Source organism: Lithobates pipiens, unplaced genomic scaffold (genome assembly GCF_037356315.1).
Source record: "Lithobates pipiens isolate NorthernLeopardFrog02 unplaced genomic scaffold, aLitPip1_a1.2 Scaffold_16, whole genome shotgun sequence".
NCBI classification, from domain to species: domain Eukaryota; kingdom Metazoa; phylum Chordata; class Amphibia; order Anura; family Ranidae; genus Lithobates; species Lithobates pipiens.
In genome coordinates this window covers 193001608-193028923 of record NW_027507748.1, presented here as the reverse complement: position 1 = coordinate 193028923, position 27316 = coordinate 193001608, and the positions used below count along the sequence as shown (strand labels likewise).

The window sequence follows — 27316 nt, the reverse complement described above, 5'->3', positions numbered from 1 at the left end:
CCCGTACGCGTTACGTTCAATAAGAACTTCAATGTCATCGGACTCCTCCCCCTTCCCTTCATTAGCAGATGGAGGCACTTGGGGAAGGGGGGAGGAGTACAGTGACATCGATGTCCGTGATGTCACTGGATCTCCGACGGAACTCCCTGAAGACCCGGAAGCCGACGGAGAGGTGAGTACCGATCAAAAAAATGAATCGATTAATTTCCACAGCCCTAATTTTTACTAGAGCAACAGCCTTTATAAGACCAGCACAAGGAAGTATGTGATGTGAGTATGAACACCATAGGGTGTCTTTTGTTCCACATGTGTATTAAATAAGCTTGTTCATACATCCAACTTAAATAAGACTCGTACTTACAAACGGAGGGAGATACAGGAAGTGAGAGGAAATCTACCCCTAGGAAAGCAAATTCATTCCTGTAGCCATCCTGGGAAAAAGGTGTCTCCACTGGAGCTTTATCATCAATCCTTGTTTCCATGACAAACCAAACTTTTCAAAATCCAATTGTCACAAGGACAGAAAGTGAGGTGAAATCTTCTGAACAGGGGCACACACAGTAAAACAAAAGTTACAGGGGTGTTAACCTTTTCCTATGATAGCCATAACATGTAATGTAGAGTTACACTTAAAGTTGGAGGACACTCCCTTGGCTGATTTTTATCTACAGATACAGTATATTACAAAAGTGAGTACACCCCTCACATTTTTGTAAATATTTTATTATATCTTTTCATGTGACAACACTGAGGAAATTACACTTTGCTACAATGTAAAGTAGTGATTATACAGCTCGTATAACAGTGTACATTTGCTGTCCCCTCAAAATAACTCAACACCCAGCCATTAATGTCTATTAATGTCAATTAATTTGGTGTTATCGCTCTCACTCTCTCACACTGGTCACTGGACGTTCAACATAGCACCTCATGGCAAAGAACTCTCTGAGGATCTGAAACAAAAAGAATTGTTTCTCTACATAAAGATGGCCTAGGTATAAGAAGATTGCCAAGACCCTGAAACTGAGTTGCAGCATGGTGGCCAAGACCATACAGCGGTTTAACAGGAAAGGTACCACTCAGAACAGGCCTCGCCAGGGTCGCCCAAAGAGGTTGAGTGCATGGGCTCAGCATCACATCCAGAGGTTGTCTTTGGGAAATAGACGTATGAGTGCTGCCAGCATTACTGCAGGGGTTGAAGAGGTGGGGGGTCAGCCTGTCAGTGCTCAGACCATAGCCCCCACACTGCATCAAATTGGTCTGCATGGCTGTCATCCCAGAAGGAAGCCTCTTCTAAAGATGATGCACAAGAAAGCCTACTGCAGACAAGCAGACTAAGGACAAGGATTACTGGACCATGTCCTGTGGTCTGATGAGATCAAACTTTTTTGGTTCATATGGTATCAAGTGTGTGTGGCGGCAACCAGGTGAGGAGTACAAAGACAAGTGTGTCTTGCCTACAGTCGAGCATGGTGGTGGGAGTGTCATGGTCTGTGGCTGCATGAGTGCTGCCGGCACTGGGGAGCTACAGTTCATTGACGGAACCATGAATGCCAACATGTACTGTGACATACTGAAGCAGAGCATGATCCCCTCCCTTCGGAGACTGGGCTGCAGGGCAGTATTACAACATGATAACGACCCCAAACACACCTCCAAGATGACCACTGTCTTGCTAAAGAATCTGAGGGTAAAGGTGATGGACTGGTCAAGCATGTCTCCAGACCTAAACCCTATTGAGCATCTGTGGGGCATCCTCAAATGGAAGGTGGAGGAGTGCAAGGTCTCTAACAACCACCAGCTCAGCGATGTCGTCATGGAGGAGTGGAAGAGGACTCCAGCGGCAACCTGTGAAGCTGTTTTTAACTCCATGCCCAAGAGGGCTAAGGCAGTCCTGGAAAATAATGGTCGCCACACAAAATATTGACACTTAGTTATTTTGAGGGGACAGCAAATTTACACTGTTCTACAAGCTGTACACTCACTACTCTACACTGTAGAAAAGTGTAATTTCTTCAGTGTTGTCACATGAAAAGATATCATAAAATATTTACAAAAATGTGAGGGGTGTACTCACTTTTGTGAGATACTGTAAACCTATAATAAGGCTTATCTATAGGTACAGTAAATATTTCCTAAACATGCACCGTGCCATTCCAGAGCCCTGTGCCATGAATAGCGACTCCCGTGGGCAAGCGAGGGACATGACATCATTGTGGCTTCTTCATCCAAAGGAGCCCACGAACCTGTATGGAAGACTGGGTGAAGATGGAAGCCCTGTCAGTGGTGACAGCTCATTGCTGGAGGGCTCGTTCTGAGGTAAGTGAGATAAGTGACACATATTGTGCTAGTATACGGTGCATACTAGCACTTTATAACATTGCCTTTCAGGAGGAAAGTGTTTACTACTGCTTTAAAAAATTAACCTGTTCCAATTTATATACCAGTTCAACTTAAGATCAAACCTACAAAACCTTGCTTGTAACCTGGGGTTTGCCCATACATATTTTTTATTTAAATAAATGCTTTTTAAACTAATTATTGTATACTTTAAGCCTGTGGTCCCCAACCCTTTTGTCACCAGGGATGGGTTTCGAGGAAGACCTGGGTGGGTGCAGTTAAAAAACTCTCTTAATCTGTATTTGCAGCCGCTTCCGAGTGCTACAATCACCGCCTCAACTCCACCTCAGATCACGAGGCATTGAATTCTCATAGAAGCGCACAACCTAGATCTCACACATGCGCAGGTTACAGTATAGGTTTGTGCTCCTGTTGGATTCTATTGCCGCCACTGATCTGACAGGAGGCAGAGCTCAGGCGGTAATGCGAGCGGCTCCAAGTACAGATTAAGTCTTGCTCACTTGCCTGCCACTCACCTCCTGCTGTGCAGCCTGGTCACTAACAGGCCACAGACCAGTACTGGCCCATGGCCCAGGGGTTGGGGACCTTTGCTTTGCGACCCTTTCTATTCTTTTAAAGGATAGGAGGTTATTGGTAATATTTGTGCTTAGAATTCCATTGCATCCAGATATCCTCCAAAATGATTCCTTCACTCTGAGATTTTAGTTCTGCTCTGCTTCATCCTAATAAGGCTGATTGGCAGAGCTTCCCAGTCTTCCTTGGCTTGTCCTACCAACTCTGCCCACTGCAACAACACTGAGTTGCAGCCTCGGATTGAAAGCCTGGCCCTGTCTTCGTGAAGCTGCACTTGGAAAAAGGTAACAAGCAAAAGAACGGCATCACAGGGAATTGATGGACAGACCAGGAGAGGATTTATAGGGAACATACCAGACCGGAAGTGAAGGTAATTCTCCTAAGACAACACAGACAGAAATAAAAAATGTTTCCTTTAGTAGAATTGGGGAAGGTTAGAACCCCTGTTGCAGATTTTTCCTTAATTCCAGTCTGATGAAATCGTTGTCAGAAGAACAAAGTGAGGGGAAATCACTAACAGAGGCCTGAATAGCAGTAAAACCTAACAGGGGTTCTAATTCTTCCACACTCTATCCAACCTAAAAATAGGTTTACAGGGTTACTTTAAACTAATAAATTTTCTTGAAAGTGTTACTAAACCCAGGGACCTGCATTCGCCATATCTTGTCTTCCAAAGTACACAGAAGATGGAAATTAAATTATTTTTGTAAATATAAACTTATAAATACATTTTCTCTTCAGCAGTATTTAGCAGTCTTATGACTTCAATCGGTGTCTGGTTAAAGCTTGTAGGAGGAGCTTTCATTCTACTCTGACTGTCCTATGAGGCTGCAGAACCCCACTCCTCTGTCTGGACAGTGCTGATTGGCCCTCTGTTGATCACATGCATCTTCCTAAGGAAAAAAAAAACTCTCTAGCAATATACACCAAGCTGAGCATGTGCAGAGTGCCTCCTATGGCTCTGTACTATCAGCAGATGGATTGGGGACCGTGGAAGAAGAAGAGGATCAGAGAAGACAGGATCAAACAGCATTGCTACACAATGCAGAGGATTAACCCCTTAGGTTCCACAGTGAGTATAACAAGCATGATTTACTGCATATACAGACTGCTTTAACTGATTTAACTGTTGAGAGTTTAGTAACACTTTAAATGAAATGTGTTATTTATAAGAAAGCAACTAGTGCTCCTGTTACTATTATCTCTGGTGGTTCATATACAGAGGATGAGTAAATGGTATATTCTATTTACTGCTCTGCATGCTCAGAGGGATCGCATGTATACCATTTGTCATTTACTGAATGAAGCCTCTCTTACACTGGTAGATCATTTTCTGCCCAAGAAGTCATTAATAGAAAATAATCCTTCACAAAAGAACATCAGAAACCTGTAGAAAAAGGATAAATGATCTTTGGATTACAGGACACTACGTTTTACGAAGAAATAAAGTCAATAAACATCTCTTGAATGACAGCAACTGTTATGCGCCAGTGGTGAAAAACACAGAATATATTGTAATAAGGTACATAGTAGTGAAGCTCAGGGTGGTGGGGGTGCATGTGGGGGCACAGCACCCCCATCAGCATTCACCATGTTTAGGCTCAGACTGACTTGTTGAGAATCAATGGATTGATGCTTACTAACCCATTTCAGAGCTTCCTAGGCTGTCTTGTCTCTGCCAATCCCATGGTGCAATTAGTTCATGGCTTGGGGTGGGGCGCTCTTTTGCATAGCAGATGACAGACACACATGTGCAGGAGGTACAGTGGGGTGCAGAGGTCACAGTGTTGATGCTTCGTTGAAATTTTTTAAAGGTGGGAGCGCCACACCAGTTTGTACAGACTACTCAAAGATTTTTATTTTGCAACAGCCACCGCATTTCAGGGGCGCAGCACTCCCCCTTCATCAGGGCTAAAAACAGGATGATGCAGGCACTTGGATTGGAAGGGCCCTCCAAAATAAAAATTTGTTTAAAAGTCTGTACAAGCTGGTGTGGCGTTCACGCCCTTTCAAAACTTCAACGAACCCCTCTGGGGGTCCAGCAAGACCCCGCAGTTGCTGGGGAGCAGCCTCTAGGGCCACAACCCACCTATCCCACCAAAACACATCTGCATAAGGTTCACAGCGCTCCTATATCACAAATATTACAGTGTTGATGGTGGAACAGGTGTATGGATTGTGGGGATACAATGGTGCAACACATGTGCAGAGAGTGCAGTGGTAGAACAGATGTGCAAGGCCTACAGTGGTGGCAGAGTTGTCCTGGGAGTGCAGTGTTGGAAGTGGTTTGCAGAGATTGTAATGGTGATCGATATGTTGCATGTGGAGTGGTGGAAGAGGGGTATAGAGCTGAGCAGTGGTGGCAGAGGGGTACATGGTATGCAAGAGTGAGCAGTGGTGGATAAGGGGATGCAGATCTAAGGTCAAGGGCTGCAGAGGTGAGTGGTGGAAAAGAGGGTGTGGGACATGTAGAAGTGAACAGTGATGGGCAAAGGATGCAGAGGTGAGAGGTACAAGGTGGGTTTGGAGGAGTCTCCTTTGGGGATTTTTTTTTGTGGGGGAATGTTTACTGTGGAAGGATTTTGGAGGGAGATAGATTATTGCTGTGGGAGGGGATGACTTAGATCTTTCGGGGAGGTTTTTCCTTGTGAGAGATTGTTGCTTGATTTAGTGCAGATAGGGGGAATAATTTTGCTTAGGGGGAAATTTTGCCTGCATGCAATCCATTTGTGTGTTAATGTAACGTCTGCACTGTGTATGCTGGGAGTGCAGCAGTCAGGAGTGTGCAATGTGTGGCAAGTATACAGAGTGAAGTGGTCAGGATTATGTAACATAATGTGTACCATACATTACCTATTTCTGACTGCCATTCTCTGTATGTGTGTGTATATACATACCCCATACTTTAGAATGTTGTATATTTGTGGCAATTGCACTGTTCTTTGCATACTCAGAGCACTCTGTACACTAGGCTGTACCTCCTGTATGTTATGTTACATACCTCTGACCCTATAATGTATTTGCTATATTGTAGATGACATACCCCATAGTGTTATTGTCTCAACAGCTGTGGGGGTTTCTAAGTAACCCGTGACTATTTCAGTTACGTTCTTCTTTAAGGTAGGCTCAAAGTGTTAGCTCTCTGTCTGTAGTATGTGTATGTCAAGCCAAGTTTTCCTTTTTTTCCAGTTTTAATTTTCCCTTTTAAGCACAAATCCTACATGTATATAAGTGTAGGAATTACAACAGTTTGCATATGTCCCTCCCACTTTTTAAGGGACCAAAAGTAATGGGACAGATTAACAATCATCCATCAAACACTTTTTAATACTTGGTTGCAAATCCTTTGCAGTCAATTACAACCTGAAGTCTGGAACGCATAGACATCACCAAATGCTGGGTTTCATCCATGGTGATGCACTGCTAAGCCTCTACTGCAACTGTCTTCAGTTCCTGCTTGTTCTTGGGGCATTTTGCCTTCAGTTTTGTCTTCAGCAAGTGAAATGCATGCTCAATCGGATTTAGGTCAGATGATTGACTTGGCCATTGCATAAGATTCCACTTCTTTCCCTTAAAAAAGTCTTTGGTTGCTTTCGCAGTATGCTTTAGGTCATTGTCCATCTGCACTGTGAAGCGCCGTCCAATGAGTTCTGAAGCATCTGCTGAATATGAGCAGATAATATTGCCTGAAACACTTCAGAATTCATCCTGCTGCTTTTGTCAGCAGTCACATCATCAATAAATACAAGAGAACCAGTTCCATTGGCAGCCATACATGCCCATGCCATGACACTACCACCACCATGCTTCACTGATGAGGTGGTAAGCTTTGGATCATGAGCAGTTCCTTTCCTTCTCCATACTCTTCTCTTCCAATCACTCTGGTACAAGTTGATCTTGGTCTCATCTGTCCATAGGATTTTGTTCCAGAACTCTAATCTGGCCTTCCTGTTTTTGAGGCTCACCAATGGTTTACATCTTGTGGTGAACCCTCTGTATTCACTCTGGTGAAGTCTTCTCTTGATTATTGACTTTAACACACATACACCTACCTCCTGGAGAGTGTTCTTGATCTGGCCCAGTGTTGTGAAGGGTGTTTTCTTCACTAGGGAAAAAACTCTTCGTTCATGCACCACAGTTGTTTTCCGTGATCTTCAGGGTCTTTTGGTGTTGCTGAGCTTACCAGTGCGTTCTTTCTTTTTAAGGATGTTCCAAACAGTTGATTTGGCCACACCTAATGTTTTTGCTATCTCTCTGATGGGTTTGTTTTGTTTTTTTCAGCCTAATGATGGCTTGCTTCACTGATAGTGATTTTGATCTCATATTGAGAGTTGACAGCAACAGATTCCAAATGCAAATAGCACAATTGAAATGAACTCTGGACTTTTTATTTGCTCCTTGTAAATGAGATAATGACGGAATAACATACACCTGGCCATAGAACAGCTGAGCAGCCAATTGTCCTATTACATTTGGTCCCTTAAAAAGTGGGGGGCACATATACAAACTGTTGTAATTCCTACACCGTTCCCCTGATTTGGATGTAAATACCCTCATATTAAAGCTGAAAGTCTGCAGTTAAAGCATATCTTGTTCGTTTCATGTCAAATCCATTGTGGTGGTGTAGAAAGCCAAAAAGATTACAATTGTGTTGATGTCCCAATATTTATGGACTTGCCTGTATATATACACACACATTGCCTTGCGAAAGTATTCGACCCCCTTGAACTTTTCAACCTTTTGCCACATTTCAGGCTTCAAACATAAAGATATAAAATTTATATTTTTTGTGAAGAATCACCAACAAGTGGGACACAATTGTGAAGTGGAACGAAATCTATTGGATTTTTGAAACTTTTTTAACTAATAAAAAAATGAAAAGTGGGCGTGCAAAATTATTCGGCCCCCTTGCGTTAATACTTTGTAGAGCCACCTTTTGCTGCGATTACAGCTGCAAGTCGCTTGGGGTATGTCTCTATCAGTTTTGCACATGGAGAGACTGAAATTCTTGCCCATTCTTCCTTGCAAAACAGCTCGAGCTCAGTGAGGTTGGATGGAGAGCGTTTGTGAACAGCAGTTTTCAGCTCTTTCCACAGATTCTCCATTGGATTCAGGTCTGGACTTTGACTTGGCCATTTTAACACCTGGATACGTTTATTTGTGAACCATTCCTTTGTAGATTTTGCTGTATGTTTGGGATCATTGTCTTGTTGGAAGATAAATCTCCGTCCCAGTTTCAGGTCTTTTGCAGACTCCAACAGGTTTTCATCCAGAATGGTCCTGTATTTGGCGGCATCCATCTTCCCCTCAATTTTAACCATCTTCCCTGTCCCTGCTGAAGAAAAGCAGGCCCAAACTATGATGCTGCCACCACCATGTTTGACAGTGGGGATGGTGTGTTGAGGGTGATGAGCTGTGTTGCTTTTACGCCAAACATATCGTTTTGCATTGTGGGCAAAAAGTTAGATTTTGGTTTCATCTGACCAGAGCACCTTCTTCTACATGTTTGGTGTGTCTCCCAGGTGGCTTGTGGCAAACTTTAGACGAGACTTTTTATGGATATCTTTGAGAAATGGCTTTCTTCTTGCCACTCTTCCATAAAGGCCAGATTTGTGCAGTGTACGACTGATTGTTGTCCTATGGACAGACTCTCCCACCTCAGCTGTAGTTCTCTGCAGTTCATCCAGAGTGATCATGGGCCTCTTGGCTGCATATCTCTGATCAGTCTTCTCCTTGTCTGAGCTGAAAGTTTAGAGGGACGGCCAGGTCTTGGTAGATTTGCAGTGGTCTGATACTCCTTCCATTTCAAAATGATCACTTGCACAGTGCTCCTTGGGATGTTTAAAGCTTGGGAAATCTTTTTGTATCCAAATCCGGCTTTAAACTTCTCCACAACAGTATTACGGACCTGCCTGGTGTGTTCCTTGGTCTTTATGATGCTCTCTGCGCTTTCAACAGAACCCTGAGACTATCACAGAGCAGGTGCATTTATACAGAGACTTGATTACACACAGGTGGATTCTATTTATCACCATCAGTCATTTAGGACAACATTGGATCATTCAGAGATCCTCGCTGAACTTCTGGAGTGAGTTTGCTGCACTGAAAGTAAAGGGGCCGAATAATTTTGCACGCACCACTTCAGTTTTTTATTTGCTAAAAAAGTTTAAATTATCCAATAGATTTCGTTCCACTTCACAATTGTGTCCCACTTGTTGGTGATTCTTCACAAAAAATTAAAATTTTATATCTTTATGTTTGAAGCCTGAAATGTGGCAAAAGGTTGAAAAGTTCAAGGGGGCCGAATACTTTCGCAAGGCACTGTGTATATATATATATATATATATATATATATATATATATATATATATATATATATATACACACACGCACAGCTACATATACGTGTATATAACATGTCCCAATATTTATAGACCTGACTGTATATTTACATACACACACACACATTTATATATATATATATATATATATATATATATATATATATATATATATATACACACACACATGTATATAACATCTTTTTTTTGGGATAGAAAACTACTTAGAACCCCCAAATATATATGTATTTGTTTTTAAGCAGAGGCCCTAGAGAATAAAATGGTCAGTGTTGCATATTTTTATATCACACAGCATTTGTGCAGCGATTTTCAAACGCACATTTTTTGGGGGAAAATTAAATTTTAATGGATTAAAGCGGTACTCTGAAATAAGGTATTTAGCTGCATAATTTTTATAAAACAAAGACACGGTGCAACATAGCTTCATATAACAGAGGGGATTCTAGTTATAAGGCACAATGACATTACACAGAATAGCATCAGGAGGGAAGAGGCAGGGGGCAGTTCAGCACTGACTCAATAACTGACAGACAGGGAGAGAGAGGGAGAGGAAGAGACTGCGGGCTGACAGAGGTACGTAAACTGACAATGGTATCAGTGCTTAGCAGCTATGATTACTGTGGTCAGCACACACAGGGGGGCACAGGAACAGTCAGGATCAACTAGGTATTTTGCAGCATAGAGAGGGACAAATAACTGTATATTGGGAATTATTTGAATGGGCTGTAGTGCCTGCATTTTATGCAGGAAACAATCCCTGCACTATTTTGGAAACGCAGTGGCAGCAATTTTCTGGCGGTTCCCACCTGCAAAATGCCCTTTTTAGATGCGTGGGGTGTCATCAACAATGAATGGCAGCACCACGCGTTTTTATAGGACAGTGCATTTTGGCTGCGGGTGGGGGAACAGGTGCAATTCCCGCACCTGTAACCACCTGCAATAGTGTGAACCTAGGCTTAGAGTGTATCTGTCACCTAGGGACTGTTATAGAGTTGTGACAAGAGAGCGTTAAAGTGATTCAAATGTAAATTACATTTTCCTTTAAAATAACAAACATTCTGTATCATACTTACCTGCTCTGTGCAATAGTTTTGCAATAGTTTTGCACAGAGCAGCCCCGAACATCCTCTTCTGAGGTCCCCTGCCTCTGTGCTCCTGGCTTCTCCCCTTGCTGAGTGCCCCCATAGCAAGTCACTTGCTCCCAAGCCTTGTTGTCTGCATTTATTAACACAGACAGCAGGACCCGGCTCCACCACCTCATTACTGTGATTGACAGCAGCTGGAGCCAATGTCTCCCTTTGCTGTCTCTGAACCAATGAGGAGGAAGAGAGCAGACAAAGCCTTTGCTCTTGCGCACATTGCTGGATCAAGATCAGGCTCAGATAAATATAAGGGGGGGGGGGGGGGCACTGCAGGGAAACAATCTCTATGCGCTGGCTCTGTTAGGTGGGACAGGCATGGGTCACAGGGTTGAAATTGTATGACCTCCAACATTGCCAAAACATTGAAAACAGAAATGGAAGCCAGTACAATGGAAGTAGATATGTATCCACTGCTACAGTTTTTAACATTGCCTCACTCAATGTTACATTTCCTATCCTGTTTGAAAAATGATTGGCCTGCTAGTTAATTTATCTACAACGAATTTTAGTGGGCAGTTTGCTGGTGTACCTCAACAATGAAAAGAAAAGAAAAAGGAGCAATAAAGTGATTGTAAAGGCTCAAAGTTTTTCACTTTAATGCATTCTATGCATTAAGGTGAAAAACATTCTTTGCTGCAGTCTCCTAGACCTCCCCCTTTTACTTTTCTGAGCTCGATCGGATCCAGCGATGAGCAAGAGACCAGCGACTCCAGCCGCTGTCTCTCACCTCATTGGACAGATTGATAGCAGCAGGAGTCATTGCACGCAGGGGTTCTCCCATGGAAAGTGGCACAGAGCAGGTAAGTATAACATGTTTGTTATTTTAAAAAAAACATTAAAACCATTTAAAGGAGAAGTAAAGTCAAAGCTCATCTGTCTGTACTTCTTCTGTGGATCACAGGAGTGCAGATCATTCTGTACTCCTGTGACCAGTTTTCAGCAGACAGCGTGTTGAAGCCCACTGTTGGCTGCTCCTGCCCCGTTCACAGCCCAGCACTCCACTGAGCACGGGGGAAGGGGGGGGGGGCACTGACAGTCACAAGCTCTCTGCTCATGGAGCTCTGAGAAACAACTGATCGCCAGGCTTTGATCGCTCGGTTCTCAGTCTTAGAGCCAGCGGGGGACAGAAGCAGCATCGGACCGCTGCTGCATCCACCCAGGTAAGTATGATTTTTGTAAAAAAAAAATTCCCATACATCTCTTCTAAGCATTGACATGAAAGAAAGAAAAGGCTTAACACATTAGTAATAATAATAATAATATTATATCTCAACTCTGCCAACTATAGCTCTAGGTTTAGTTTCAGGAGCATTAAAGCCTGTCTATAAAGGAAATATAACGTTTAGGCCGGGTTCACACCGCTGCGATGCGGGAACGCCGCGAATCCGCAGCGTTTTCCCGCATCGCATTACTCCCGCCGGCAGTTCACACTGCCCTATGCGGACGGCTGGGAGTGTCAATGATATGTTAATGACACCCCCAGATCCGTCCGCATATCGCAGTGCGATCTGCCGACTCGCACAGGAATCGGATCGCATGGTGTGAACCCCCATGCGATCCGATTCTGTTGTGGACCAAAAAAAGGGTCCCGTGCGAGTTTGCTGCGGGAGCGATGCGAATTCAGCCATACTATCTGTATGGCTGAACTCGCATCGCTACGGAGATCGGATGTGATTTGCGGTGCGAATCACATCCGGATCTCCCCCCGCAGCAGTGTGAACCCAGCCTTAAAGTAAAACTGATATCAAAAAGTGAAGATCTGCTATGTTATAGGGAACATCTAGAAATGTCAATCATGCCTAAACAGTAACCTGAATAATTTACCTCTTGCATTCCTCTTTAAAAATAGCAGTACTTCCTGGTATGTGGGGGTGTCTACAGCCTAATAGCTGTATATCTGCACTGTGAGATCTCAGGAACTGCTGCCTGTCTGCTAGTCTCAGAAGATCTGGAGTCAGTGGCGGCTGGTGCTCAACTTTTTTTTGGGGGGGCAATTGCAGCTATTGTGCCCATCAAATGCAGCCACGTTTGCCCATCATATGCAGCCACGTTTGCCCATCATATGCAGCCACTTGTGCCCATCATATGCAGCCACTTGTGCCTGTCAAATGCAGCCACTTGTGCCCAGTATATGCAGCCAATTGTGCCCATCAAATGGAGCCACGTGTGCCCAGTATATGTAGCCACTTGTGCCCGGTATATGCAGCCACTTGTACCCAGTATATGCAGCCACTTGTGCCCATCATATGCAGCCACTTGTGCCTATCATATGCAGCCACTTGTGCCCACCAACCTCCCCCACTCATGAGGCTCGTGGCTCTGGCAGGACCCCCAACCCCCCCACGTGGCTCTTACAGACCCCCCTGGCACTTACCGCCAGGCAGCAGCTCCTCTCAGTGCAGTGAGTGCACCAGAGTGGCGGCGACCTCCGCTCCAGCGTGTATCTACTTCGCTGAGTCCACTCCTCTTCCTAAGCGCCAGGCATCCAATAGGGTGGCCTGGCACTTCAGCCAATCAGGAAACAGGTCTAACGCCCTGCCTCCTGATTGGTGAGGAGGAAGGTTAGTGTGAAAATAGTGAAAATTTATTTTATATCGTCACACAGTTGGGTGGGATCAGGCCGCACTCTCTGCGCCCCGAGCCCACCCTATTTTGAAGCCTATTAGAGCCTCTGGCTCTAATCAGGTGCTTCAAAAGGTACCACCCACTCCCGCCTCACTATGGGAATCCATGCGTCTGGCATCCTAAAAGGGTTTGGGCGCATGGATGGGGGGCCACCACTGTCTGGAGTGAGATTTGGTGTTGCCACTACTGTGCCGCTCATTGTTCTCCATGCTGGAGGCTTTGACATGAGGAAGCAAAGCCATGCCTCTGCCAAGATGGCCGCCTCCGCAAAGAGACAAGTGCAGAAGAACGCATGGTAAGTCGGTAACTGGAGAAAGATCAGCTGTAGGGAGACCACAGGCAATACCGTGACTAGTCCTTTGCTTCTGCCTGCCTTTTTTCATGCACAACTTCCAGTTTCTATTTAACTTATTTACATTCAAATTATAATATTAATATGGCTTAAATAATCAATAAGACATTTACATTGGACAAAATATGCATTTATAAAATGTAAAAAAGTCAGCCAGTGCAATTCCTATTCCTTTCTATGCAGGGTGTTGGACTTTTCTATTTACTGTGTGTTTTATGGCCAATGTTTGAAAAAACCTATATCCAGTATAGGAGCTGAGTTCATCTACTTTTGTTAGCTGTTTGTAAAGGGTGGTTACCAAACATATGTTCAATACATCATATCTTTTACCATTGATTATATTCACAGTTAACATTATATAGCACATTACTTTTCTGCAACTACACCCCCAATGCAAGCTCTTTGTAATAGGAAAGATAACACTGCAAACAGCACAGGGCAGCACTGGATTTCTGGGAGGATCAACAAACAGACTAAAGCCTTGTACACATGATCAGATTGTTGGCAGGGGATTGTCTGTTGACAGACTGCTGTCCTAAAATCTGACCGTTAGTACTCTCCTTCTGACAATTGTTGTCCAACTTTCGGCCAACAAATGTTGGATGGCAGGCTAGTAAATTTTTGGCGGACAACGGTCTGTTGTCTGATTTTCGTATTGTCAGTACACAAGTCATTAAACACAAAAGTTGAAAGTACAAACACGCATGCTCGGAATCAATGCTCACCAAACGTGAAATTAGCAAAAGGGGCCCAAAGGGTGGCACTCAAGAGCTGAAATTCCTTGTAGTACGTCACTACGTTCGTGTTTGTTGGCCGACAATTGTGTACCGTTAGTATGCAAGACAAGTTCCTGGCACATGCCTTTTGGACAAAAATCAGACGCTCGGTTGGCCAACAATCTGATCGTGTGTAAGAGGCTTTAGGTTAAAGAGGAAGTAAACCCTGATGAGTTTACTTCCTCTTTCATTCCCTGTAAAGGCAAAGCTTAATGGACTACTATGCATCGCATAGTAGTCCATTATGTGTCACTTGCCTGACACAGGAGCTAGCGAAGTCACCGCTGTCCCCTGTAGTTCCGAGCGTCCATCTTCTTGGTGGGTCTCCGTGGGTCTCGCTGCTCCGGCGCTGTGATTTTTGGCGTGATTTTTTGTGATTTTTTCTAGGCTTACCTGTAGGTCAAAGTGGTTTGTAAGGGTTTACAACCACTTTAAGTTCATAGAAGTCGGTGATGGATTGATTTCCAAAGAACTGCTAATGAGTGGTTTCTTTCTTCCCGCATGCCTGTTCACTTTGCTAAATTGAGACTTAGCCCCTGTACACACGGTCGGACATTCTGCCAACCAAATCCGTTGGATTTTGTCTGACGGATTGTGTCCGAGACTGTTGCGTACACACGGTCGGACCAAGTTGTCAGAAAATCCGATCATTCAGAACGTGATGACGTTATTTCGTTACGACGGGACTACGTTTACGCTAGTAGCCAATAGCTTTGATGTAGGAATTTGATCTGAGCATGCGTGGCACTTTGTCCGATCAAAATTCTCTACACATGATCGGAGTATGTCCGATCAGACCAGTTTGTCGGAAAATATTTCCAACAAGTTGGAAAATTGGGTCCGACGGATATTCCGACGGAAACAGTCCGATGCATACCACACACAGTCGGATTATCCGACAAAACGGTCCGATAGGACACATTCTGTTGGAACCTCCGATCGTGTGTACAAGGGCTAACATGTCCCGACAGTGACCGAAGCATTTGGTTGGTGCTTGTGGTGCAGTTCCATAGACATGCATGGGCAAGTTTGACAGGTGGTGCCACCTTTCAATTTAACAAGCCCTATGACATTTGCCATGGCATGTATACAGCCCTCTCTGGCTGTCTGTTTTAGATGGCTCAATCACCTGTTTTTACTGCCCCCTGGCTGCTCATGTAAAAGAGGCCTAAAAGGGAAGCTAAAAAGAGAAATTCCTTATTATGAATAACATTTTGGAGAGAATTAGCCTCAGTTCCTGTCCCTGTGACACTCACACAAGAAATAAGAAAAAAAAGCCAGCAGGATAGGAAGATATGAACAACAATAAAAACATTTTAGAGGTTCTAACCTTTCCTCCCTCTACTAAAAATGTATTTTTGTTTTTATAGTGTTGCTGTCGGGGAGATTTCTCATCACTTCTTGCACTCACAGGAAATAAAGGGACCTCTCTCCAACTGAAATGCAGATGGCAATTTAAAGTTGACTCTAGGCTCTAATCCTTTCCCACTCAATCTAATATAAATTACAAAAAAATAAAAATAAACGGTTTTGTCTGGGTTTGGCATATTCATAGAGTTTTGATCAATGATTTATACCCTGAATAGTCTGACAGTAAGGCCCGCCATACACGGTAATGGGCAGGCTGAATTACCAAGTTGATTGACCAATCAATTTGGGTACAACCAGCCTGCTGCATTCTCCTGCAATTATCGCTAATGACTGCTATCGGCTTTCCCTGCCCCCCAGCCGGGAGAAGACAATTACTGATTCTCCTGTCAGCACTGTCTGTGTTGTTGGGGGAATAATGCAAATTTATTTCCTGCATGGTTGCAGGAAAGAAATTTGCACCGTTTATGGCAGTGGTGGTGCGTCCATTTAGGGCGCACGGGCATTGGCCCCTCTCTCCAGCCACCCCCTCTGTGTAGTATGGATATTCATGGGCGCTGTAGCCACCCCTTATTCAGGCGTTCGGCCCCTTTTCGGACGCAGGGCGCCTGAATTACAATGGTGGAGGGATGTTTTTTAAACACCTGATTAGAGCCATAAGCTCTTATAGGCTTCAAAAATAAGAACTGTGAGCGCAAACCATTGCGCTCATAGTCCACCCAAGTGTGTTAGCAAAGCAAATGAATATTTGCCTTTTTAACAAAGAACCGCCCCTCAGCCAATCAGGAGGCGTGGATGTAATACCAGTCACCTGATTGGCTGAATGCAATCCCATTGGCCGCCTAGCAGAACAGGAAGAAGACACGCACGGAGGACACAGGAGCCATCGCCGCCCTACTCGTCCCACAGCTCGCCGCCTGACCCACTGCCTGACCCACCACCACGGCGGGGTAAGTGCCAGGCAGACAGTGGGCGGGGGGGGGGCACAGTGGCTGCATATTATTGGCACAGAGGTTGCAATTGATGGGGCACATTTGGATTCTTTTGCTGGACATAGTGACTGCATATTATGGGCACGGAGACTGCAATTGATGGGTACAGTTGGCTGCATATTATGGGCACAGAGGCTGCAATTGATGGGGCACAGAGGCTGCATATGATGGGCACAGTTGGCTGCATATGATGGGCACAGTTGGCTGCATATGATGGGCAGAGTGGCTGCATTTGCTGGGCACAATTGGCTGCACATGATAGGCACAGTGGCTGCATATGATGAATATGAACCATTACTTTTAAACAATTTTGTGTTTACACAAACAATTTTGTGTTTACAAATTATAAATTATCTATTGGCACAAATGTAATTATATAATAAACGTATCAAGATATCAAGTATCAAACAAAAGTGCATTTTGACCTAAACATCTAGTAAGGTCTAACACCTCTATGAATGATTAACGAGGATTGTACAGAATCCGATATAAAAAAAAGAACATTTTTACCAGAATATCTAGTAAGGTCTAGCACCGCTATGGACGGTCAGGAAGGAATGGGCAGAATGTGATAATATCAGAAAAGGGGGACATTTTGACCTAAATATCTTGTAAGGTCTATCATCTCTATGAATGGTCAGGAAGGAATAGCTGGAATCTGATATCATTAAAAAAACAAAAATCACACTTTGACCTGAATATCTAGTAAGGTGTAACATAGATAGTCAAAAGGAATGGATGGAACGTGATATCAGAAAAAAACACATTTTAACCTGAATATCTTGTGAGATTTATCATCTCTATGGATGGGCAGAAAGAATGGATAGTATGTGATGATATTAGAAAAGTGTGCATTTAGATCTGAATAGCTAATAAGGTCTATCATCTTCATGAATGGTCAGGAAGGAATGGAATCTGATACAAAAAGTAAATTTTGACCTGAATATCTAGTAAGCCCTTGTACACACGGTCGGACATTCCAACAGCAAAATCCGGCGGGTTTTGTCCAAAACTTGTGTTGCATACACACGGTCGCACAAAGTTGTTGGAAAATCCGATCGTACGTAGCGTGATGACGTTATTTCATTACGACTGGACTACGTTCAGGCTAGTAGCCAATAGCTTTGGTCTAGGAATTTGATCTGAGCATGCGTGGCACTTTGTCTGATCGGAATTCGCTACACACAATCGGACAAAGTCCGATCGGATCATGTTGTCGGAAAGTTTTATAGCCCAGCTCTAAAACTTTGTCCGTCGGAAATTTTCCGATGGAGCCCACACACAGTTAGATTATCCGACAACACGGTCCCATCGGACATTCTCCATCGGAATGTCCGACCGTGTGTACAAGGGCTAAGGACTGTCATCTTCATGAATGGTCAGGAAGGAATGGATGGAATCTGATACAATAAAAAAGCCCATTTGGACTTGAATATCTAGTAAGGTGGTCTATCATCTCTATGGACGGTCAGAAAGTAATGGATAGAATGTGATAAGATCAGAAAAGGGTGAATTTTGACCTGTATATCTAGTAAGGTCTATCATCTCTATGGACGGTCAGAAAGTAATGGATAGAATGTGATAAGATCAGAAAAGGGTGAATTTTGACCTGTATATCTAGTAAGGTCTATCATCTCTATGGACGGTCAGAAAGTAATGGATAGAATGTGATAAGATCAGAAAAGGGTGAATTTTGACCTGTATATCTAGTAAGGTCTATCATCTCTATGGACGGTCAGAAAGTAATGGATAGAATGTGATAAGATCAGAAAAGGGTGAATTTTGACCTGTATATCTAGTGAGGTCTATCATCTCTATAACTGGTCTCAAAAGAATGGATGGAATCTGATTCTGAATCTGAATGTAAACATCCCTTGTAATAGGAATATGGCACGATCAGACATATTTATTTTATTGAACCCATATCACACCTCTAGGCTGGGAAGAATAAAATCAAAAAAAAAAAAAAATGATCCTGGCTTCCCTGCCAAATCGGCGCCGTTAATTTGAATACTGAGGCCGGGTGTGACGTCATAACATCGCGCCCGGCCTCCGAACGATCATAGAGACTCCGGGGACGATCTTGTCTGCCGGAAATCTCTATAGTAACTGGCGGGGGCCGGCGGATCCTGTCACCGACTCACCGATGGAAGCGGTGAGTCGGTACAAGCACCGGAGGGCGGCGGGGGGGGGTGTCCCCTCCCGCCGCCCATAAGAACGATCAAGCGGTGGAACAGCCACTATGATCATTCTTATGGTGCAGGGAATCGCCGGCTGAAAACGCTGATATCTGAATGATGTCTGTGGCCTCAGGCATCATTCAGATATAACCACCGAAAGCCCATGACGTCAATAGACGTAGTATGGGCGCCAAGAGGTTAAAATACAAATTTTGACCTGAATATCTATCTAGTAAGGTTTACTATCATCTCTAGGGACGGTCGGGAAGGAGTGAGTGGAATGTGAAATAAAAAAAAGTGCATATTGACCTGAATAATTTAGTAAGGTCTATCTATCACCTCTGGCGAGCTAAATATGGGACAAATTTGTCTCTGATCAAGGAGGGGGAAGATAACAAGGAAGAAAGTTTTGTTGCAGTTTGAAGTGATGTATCAATTCATGGACACAGTAATGTTCCCACAGGTTTTTACAGAACAGAGGATTTAAACAGTGGCAATAAGGGTTCATTCACACAGAGATCTAGGGGCATTTAGGGTGCTTGGGTGCAGCCTGCCATAGAAGTGAATAGCTGTACATCGGCGTACTCTTTTAAATGTTACTGCTTCTTTGAAGCTTTTGGGAGATACGTAGGATGCACCTTTAGCCCCCCGGGCATGAGAAAGCGGGAAATTTAGGCTAGACATAAACAGTTTTTTGGACTTTTATTTCTTATTGGTTATTTGTTGTTTGTGGGGTTTTTTTCAGTTTTTTTTAGGAAGGTAGAAATATTTGTCTGATTAGCATATGTACCAAATGCAGTTATATTTTTTTAGTTAACAGATTCTACTGAATTAGTGACTGTAGTTGCTGTTAGGTATGTCGTCACAAAACTAATCCTCAGGCTATTCTGATTTGATAAAGCCCCAAAACTATAGTGCTGAAGCTTACCTGCTCCATCCTACCCCCCAAGACATTCCTATTGACCCATCACTATAATGGGCTGATTTGCACACATTCTGAGTAAGAGAAAATCGCTTGATTTGATTACTTTCCTGACTATTACAGATTTCCTTTATCTATGCGACTGGTCCAGTGCTGCCTCCTCTCTAATCCACGTTGGGTCCTGGTTAGTGTTCATCTACTCACATATAATATAGGGTCAATAGCCTTGCACTGTATGTGATGACACCAAGGGTCCCCCTCTCACAGCCTGGAGCTTTAGGATGACGAGAACAGTGCTGGAGTGGGGGATAGGTTAAAGCTTCATTCACATTTGGTGTTTTGGGATCCCAGGCAGAATCACTGCAATTTTGCCTGCAATCTCAAAATGCACTGCAATCGCAAAACGCATGTTTAGGTACTACTAATTTTCAATGCCACCTAAAACAAGGTGTGGTTTTGCCACGCCCATCGCGGTGCAATAGTGGGAAACCACAACAAGCGAACGGAGCCTCAGTAATACATGTACTCCCAATCAACATGTAGGGCATGTCTTATTCGCAGAGATCAGCTTTAGGTTCCATAACCCTCCGGAACCATTTAAAGCCCAATTTACCCTCAAAAACCACCAAAACCACCTTCATTTAATGTTCCCCACTAAATCCAATGGATTTTGGAAATCGCCAATCGGCAAAAACATCTTGAAATGTCATTGAAATGAAAATTCTCATATTGGCTCTTTTGCAGCCTCCACCAAAAATGCCCAGGGTACCTCCAGAGGCTGTTAAGTGTTCCTTGAGCTTTGGCTGATTGACCATCTGATAGTGCTTGCATAGTTTCCAGGTCAATGCCAATTAGGGTATCCAGTGGCATGACACCCTTTATCTTTTTAGTTTTCTGCCAAAGTGGCATTCTGACCACCACCACGAGGGACGTTTTTGAAATTCTCTTCCAATAAATTGGTTTTAGTAAAGGGTTCCACATCACCTGAAAACGATTTAGGGGGTTCCTCTTGGGTAAAAAGGTAGAACAAGGCTGCCCTAACAGTACAAAATGTATGGAGGAATCCTCCGCGCAAACCAATAAGTGTGATTAAAAAAAAAAATAATTGATAGGTACCAAAAAATTATCCACTAGTGCTGCTAACCCATGCTGGGATAAGATCATGCAGAGCCCAGGGCAAACATGTCAAACTGTGCCCCCCAAGATGCATAAGCTTTATGTGTCAGCAAAAATCCCCCACAAAAACAATAAGCACTAATCTGCATGCTTACCCCCTAAGTATAAATTCACCCTCCTCCCAGAACAAATCAGCTCCCCCTGGTAAAATCCCCCTCTCCGCACAAATTTTGCCCCCCCATCCCCCATATACCCCCAGCTTAACTGCCTCTCCCCCCAAAAATACATATTCACCCCTCCCAGCACAAATCCTCTACCTCTAACATTTCCCCTCCTAGTACACATCTTCTCTCCCCCCACACACACTCTTCAAACTGCCCCCCCAGCACAAATTCCCCCCAAATTTCCCCTCCTAGCACACAATATCTTCCCCCATCCTCCCTCCCAACACAAATCCCCTTAAATCACCACTCTTAGCACCCCCCCCCCAATATTTCCCCTTCTAGAACAATAATTACCCCTTTGCTCCCCCCCAAATTCCTCTTCCAACACAAATCCCCCCCATCTCCTTTTGGTACCCCCCCCCCAACTGAACATTATACCACAGTGCCCAGTGCCCCTCCTGCCCACCCTTTGTCCCGGCTGCTAACACTTAAATGTGTAATTCCCAAATCACCTAAATAGTAAATTAAAAAAGGGTTTTCAACTTCAAAGAACATTAACGCATGCCAATATGCATCTAAAACAACACACGTGTAAAATATCATAGATCAAACGTAAGTATAACTTCTAAGATTGGTAACATATATAGTCCCTAAATAGATGCTCAAACAGGAGTATCGTGTGCAAGAGACCTAAGTGACCTTCAAACTGTGCATGAACAAACATAACATTTGCATCAATAGAAAAACTGGTGAATTAACTCAACTCAGGTCATAATATTGTGAGTAGCATGAAAAATCTAAATCAAAATATGCACTCAACAAACATATATAAAAGTGTATTCATCATATTCATGTGTATCAGAAAACCATATATTAGTAACCAATATGAAATAAACAGTCCAATGTGAATGTCCCTTTAGAAGAACCTGCTGAACATTCACATTGGACTGTTCATTTCATATTGGTTACTTTATGGTTTTCTGATACAGATGATATATGATTAATGCACTTTTATATATGTTTGCTTAATGTATATTGTGATTTTTCATGCTACTCACAATATTATGACCCGAGTTGAGTTAATTCACCAGATTTCATAGTAATGCAATTGTTATGTGTCCATTTATGCACAGTTTGAAGGTCACTTATAGGTACTATATATGTTACCAATCTTAGAAGGTATACTTACGTTTGACCAATGATACTTCCTCGCGTGTGTTCAGTTAGACGCATACTGTCATGCGTTGAGGGTTATTATTATTACTATAATACAGGATTTATATAGTGCTGACAGTTTGCGCATTGCTTTACAACAGTAGGGCAGACAGTACAATTACAATACAATTCAATACATGAGGAATCAGAGGGCCCTACCCGCTAGAGCTTACAATCTAGGAGGGAGGGTCAAGTGATGCGAAAGGTTAATGACCGTGGGGGATGAACTGATGGAGAAAATAAAAGTACATTTGTTAGGTAGAGGCAGGATAGGCTTTTCCGAAGAGAAACGTTTTCAGGGATGGCCCAAAAGTAGATAGATTTGGACATAGTCTGACATATTGGGGTATTCCGGAAGATGGGAGAGGCTCTGGAGAAGTCCTGGAGGTGAATATGGGAGGAGGTGATGAGGGAGCTAGAGAGCAGGAGGTCTTGGGAGGAACGAAGAGGACGAGTAGGTTGGTATTTTGAGACTAGGTTAGTGATATAACTGGGGACTAAGTTGTGGAATGCTTTGGAACCATTTGTTAGTATTTTGAATTTAATCAGTTGGGTGAGTGGTAGCCAATGGAGGGAATGGCAGAGAGGAGTAGCAGACGCTGAGCTGTTTGTAAGGTGGATGAGTCTGGCAGCAGCATTCATGATGGACTGAAGGAGGGATAGTCAATGAGGAGGGAGTTGCAGTTATGCATTGAATACATATTCTTTGAAGATGCACAACACTTTATTTTTAATTTACTGCCCTAACAGTAGTCCGTGACACCGGAGATCCAGTTATTTATAGAAGACAATTTTCCCCCAATAACCCAAAACCTAACCAGCAAACCAACCCCATAACTGAGCACACCGTCATCAACATATCCCGACAAGACAAACTTTCATATCATCAGCAGAACCTTCACCTAATGTGCAATCCATATGACAAATAATCATTTACTAGTCAGTGGTCAGGGCTCCCTCATTAGGCTTGCCATGGATTGATGTCAGACAGGGAAGAAGAGGTCTCCATCTGACCATGACACTGACCTGGCTGCCAATCAGTCTGACAGATGTGTGTCTCTAGGATTGCATTGGTCTAAGAGCAGAGGAAAGGGGAGATCCTGATTTCTTCTATATAATGACATTTATAGTGGGGCAGAGTAAAGGGGGGGGGGGTCCTGATTTCTTTTATATAATGACATTTATAGTGGGGCAGAGTAAAGGGGGGGGGGGGGGGGGGTCCTGATTTCTTCTATATAATGACATTTATAGTGGGGCAGAGTAAGGGGACGGGTCCTGATTTCTTCTATATAATGGCATGTATAGTGGGGCAGAGTAAAGGGGAGATCCTGATTTCTTCTATATAATGGCATGTATAGTGGGGCAGAGTAAAGGGGAGATCCTGATTTCTTCTATATAGTGACATGTATAGTGGGGCAGAGTAAAGGGGAGATCCTGATTTCTTCTATATAGTGACATGTATAGTGGGGCAGAGTAAAGGGGGTCCTGATTTCTTCTATATAATGACATGTATAGTGGGGCATAGAAAAGGTGAGATCCTGATTTCTTCTATATAGTGACATGTATAGTGGGGTAGAGTAAAGGGGGGTCCTGATTTCTTCTATATAATGACATGTATAGTGGGGCAGAGTAAAGGGGATTCTGATTTCTTCTACATAATGACATGTATAGTGGGGCAGAGAAAAGGGGGTCCTGATTTCTTCTATATAATGACATGTATAGTGGGACAGAGTAAAGGGGGGTCCTGATTTCTTCTATGTAATGACATGTATAGTGGGGCAGAGTAAAGAGGGATACTGATGTCTTCTATATAATGACATGTATAGTGATGTACAGAATAAACCTACATTTATCAGCTTAGGGTCAGCCATCCCAAGCACAGGACCCATTAAAGAACTACAAGCAGATCACAAGCATGCTGTTCTCATAAGAAATCTAGCAGTGATGAAGTGCATAGAGCAGTACTTACCTGTCTGACAGCTGAGTACACACGACCCCTCTTAGTTTATCAGTGTGTGCGCATCCCTGCTCCTCCAGCTGATCTACTGCAGCCAGAGAGGGGAACCGAGACCCCGTGATCAGCCTCTGCTGAAGACGTCATAGGGCTTCGCTGCTTCAGCCTTCTACTGGGCTAAATCGGGTTCCTTGCACCATCTAGTGGCAACTTTTGTGAACAGCAGAATAGACTTCAGATATGCAAAGATCAGTTGATGTAATATAGTGTCAAAACTTTGATGGCATCCCAGTCTTAGTCCCCTTTCACACTGGGGCAGTGGGTGCGTCAGCGGTAAAGCGCCGTTATTTCTATCGGCGATTTACCATCAACTTTGCGGTGCTATTCGCCTGCCAGCGGGGAGCTTTTACCCCCCCCCCGTGCTAGTGGCCGAGAAATGGTTAAAACCACCAGAAAGCGCTGCTGCAGCGGTCCCATCAGTATAGCCACGCTGCCCCATTGATTTCAATGTGAAGGAGCGGTGTATACACCGCTCCTTCACCGCTCCAAAGAGTCCATAGGGTTCAATATTGAGTTGGCCTACCCTTTGCAGCTATAGGAGCTTCAATTCTTCTGGGAAGGCTGTCCACAAGGTTTAGGAGTGTGTCTATGGGAATGTTTGACCACATTTGAGAGGTCCGGCACTGATGTGGACGAGAGGGCCTGGTTCGCAGCCTCGGCTCTAATTCATTCCAAAGGTGTTCTATCGGGTTGGCTTAGGACTCTGTGCAGGCCAGTAGGGATGAACCGAACACCCCCCCCCCCCCCCCCGGTTCTGTTCGCATCCAGACCATGCGAACATGCAAAAAATTTGTTCAAACACGCAAACACTGTTAAAGTCTATGGGACACAAACATGATTAATAAAAAGTGCTAATTTTAACCACTTAAGGACCGCCGCATGGCAATGTACGTCGGCACAATGGCACTGACAGGCACAAGCACGAACATGTACGTGCTTGCCTTCCAGCGGGTGGGGGGTCCGATCGGACCCCCTCCCACTGGATGCGGCAGTCCTTTTCGCTTCAGGAGCGATCCGGGATGAGGGGATGGCCGTTGGTTTCTGGCCATCCCCTCTCGATCGCTCCTGGCGAATGAGAAGCTTCCCCCACTGTGTATTGTAAACACAGGCAGGGAGGAAGTGATGTCATTCTCCTCTGGGCGGTCTTTTTGACCGGACTGCGAGGAGAACACAGAAAGTAAGTGCACCAAACACTACACTGACATGTAGGTACACATAGGCACAGAAATCCCCCCCCCATCACCCCCCCCCCCACAGTCACAGTGTCACTGATTGCAGTGATCATTTATTTACTGATCGCTGCATTTAGTGTCAGTTGTGACAGTAAAAACTGTCAGGGCAGTTAGTGTTAGGTCCAGGGTAGCCCCCTACCCACCCCAATAAAGGTTTAACCCCCTGATTTCCCCTAGAGTTAACCCTTTCACCCCCTTTTGCCAGTATCACTAAGCGATCGTTTTTCTGATCGCTGCATTAGTGTCACTGGTGCCGTTAGGTAGCTAGTTATTTTTTTAGGTTCACCGCCAGGTTTTTATAGCGCTAGGTACCCCCATATACTACCCAATAATGGTTTTAACCCCCTGATTGCCCCTAGTTAACCCTTTCACCCCCTTTTGCCAGTGTCACTAAGCGATCGTTTTTCTGATCGGTGCATTAGTGTCACTGGTGCTGCTAGGTAGCTAGTTATTTTTTTGGGTTCACCGCCAGGTTTTTATAGTGCTAGGTACCCCCATATACTACCCAATAATGGTTTTAACCCCCTGATTGCCCCTAGTTAACCCTTTCACCAGCGATCACCGTATAAGTGCCACTGGTGACGCTGGTTAGCCAGTTAGTTATTTAGGTTCCCCGTCAGGTTTTTATATAGCGCCAGGGACCCCCATATACTACCTAATAAAGATTTTAACCCCCTGATTGCCCCTAGTTAACCCTTTCACCAGTGATCACCGTATAAGTGTTACGGGTGACTCTGGTTAGTTAGTTTGCTTTTTATAGCATCAGGGCACCCACCATTTATTACCCAATAAAGGTTTAACCCCCTGATCACCCGGCGGGTGATATCAATTATGTTTTAGGGTCAGGGTCTGCGTCGCCCCAGGCAGCACTAGGTTAGTGCCAGTACCGCTAACACCCACGCGCAAAGCATAAACCTCCGGTAGTGGTATAGAATCTGAACAGATCAATATCTGATCTGATCAGATCTATACTAGCGTCCCCAGAAGTTTAGGGTTCCAAAAAAACTCATTTTTAGCGGGATCAGCCCAGATACCTGCTGGCACCTGCGTTTTGCCCCTCCGCCCAGCCCACCCAAGTGCAGTATCGATCGATCAGTGTCACTTACAAAACACTAAATACATAACTGCAGCGTTGGCAGAGTCAGGCCTGATCCCTGCGATCGCTAACAGTTTTTTTTGGTAGCGTTTTATATTTAAATCCTGAAGGCAGTGTTTTCGGGGTCCCGTACGTGGCTAGGCTCCCAAAAAGTCCCCTACATGTGGTATCCCCGTACTCAGGAGAAGCAGCAAAATGTATTTTGGGGTGTAATTTCACTTATGCCCATAGCATGTGTGTGCAATATATCATTTAGTGACAACTTTGTGCAAAACAAAAAAAAAAAAATGTAATATTCCTGCAACTTGTGGCAAAATATAAAATATTTCATGGACTCAACATGCCTCTCAGTAAATAGCTCGGGGTGTCTTTCCAAAATGGGGTCATTTGAGGGGGTTTTGTGCTATTTTGGCATTTTATGGCCTTCGAAACTGTGATAGGTAGTGAGGAGTGAAATCAAAAATTTGCACCCTTAGAAATCCTGAAGGCAGTGATTGGTTTTCGGGGTCCCGTACGCGGCTAGGCTCCCAAAAAGTCCCACATATGTGGTATTCCCGTACTCAGGAGAAGTAGCAGAATATATTTTGGGGTGCAATTCCTCATATAACTATGGCATGTGTGAGCAATATATCATTTAGTGACAACTTTTTGTAAACTTTTTTTTTTTTGTGTTATTATTCAATCACTTGGGACAAAAAAAAAATGCAATGGGGTCAACATGCCCCTCAGCAATTTCCTTGGGGTGTCTACTTTCCAAAATGGGGTCATTAGGGGGGGGGGGGGGGTTGTGTTATTTTGGCATTTTATGGCCTTCGAAACTGTGATA

General features: G+C 43.9%; 1 protein-coding gene across 2 annotated transcripts in view; it reads right to left on the bottom strand.

Moving 5' to 3' along the window:
- Positions 1–24218, bottom strand: part of SYTL5 (synaptotagmin like 5) — a 293010-nt gene extending 268792 nt beyond the window's left edge. The window contains exon 1 of one of the 2 annotated variants that reach the window (XM_077480858.1): positions 24118–24218. The gene's annotated coding sequence lies outside the window, so the exon portion shown is untranslated. The remainder of the gene's footprint in view (positions 1–24117) is intronic. The other variant, XM_077480859.1, reaches the window with a different exon arrangement.
- Between the last annotated feature and the right edge of the window lie 3098 nt (positions 24219–27316).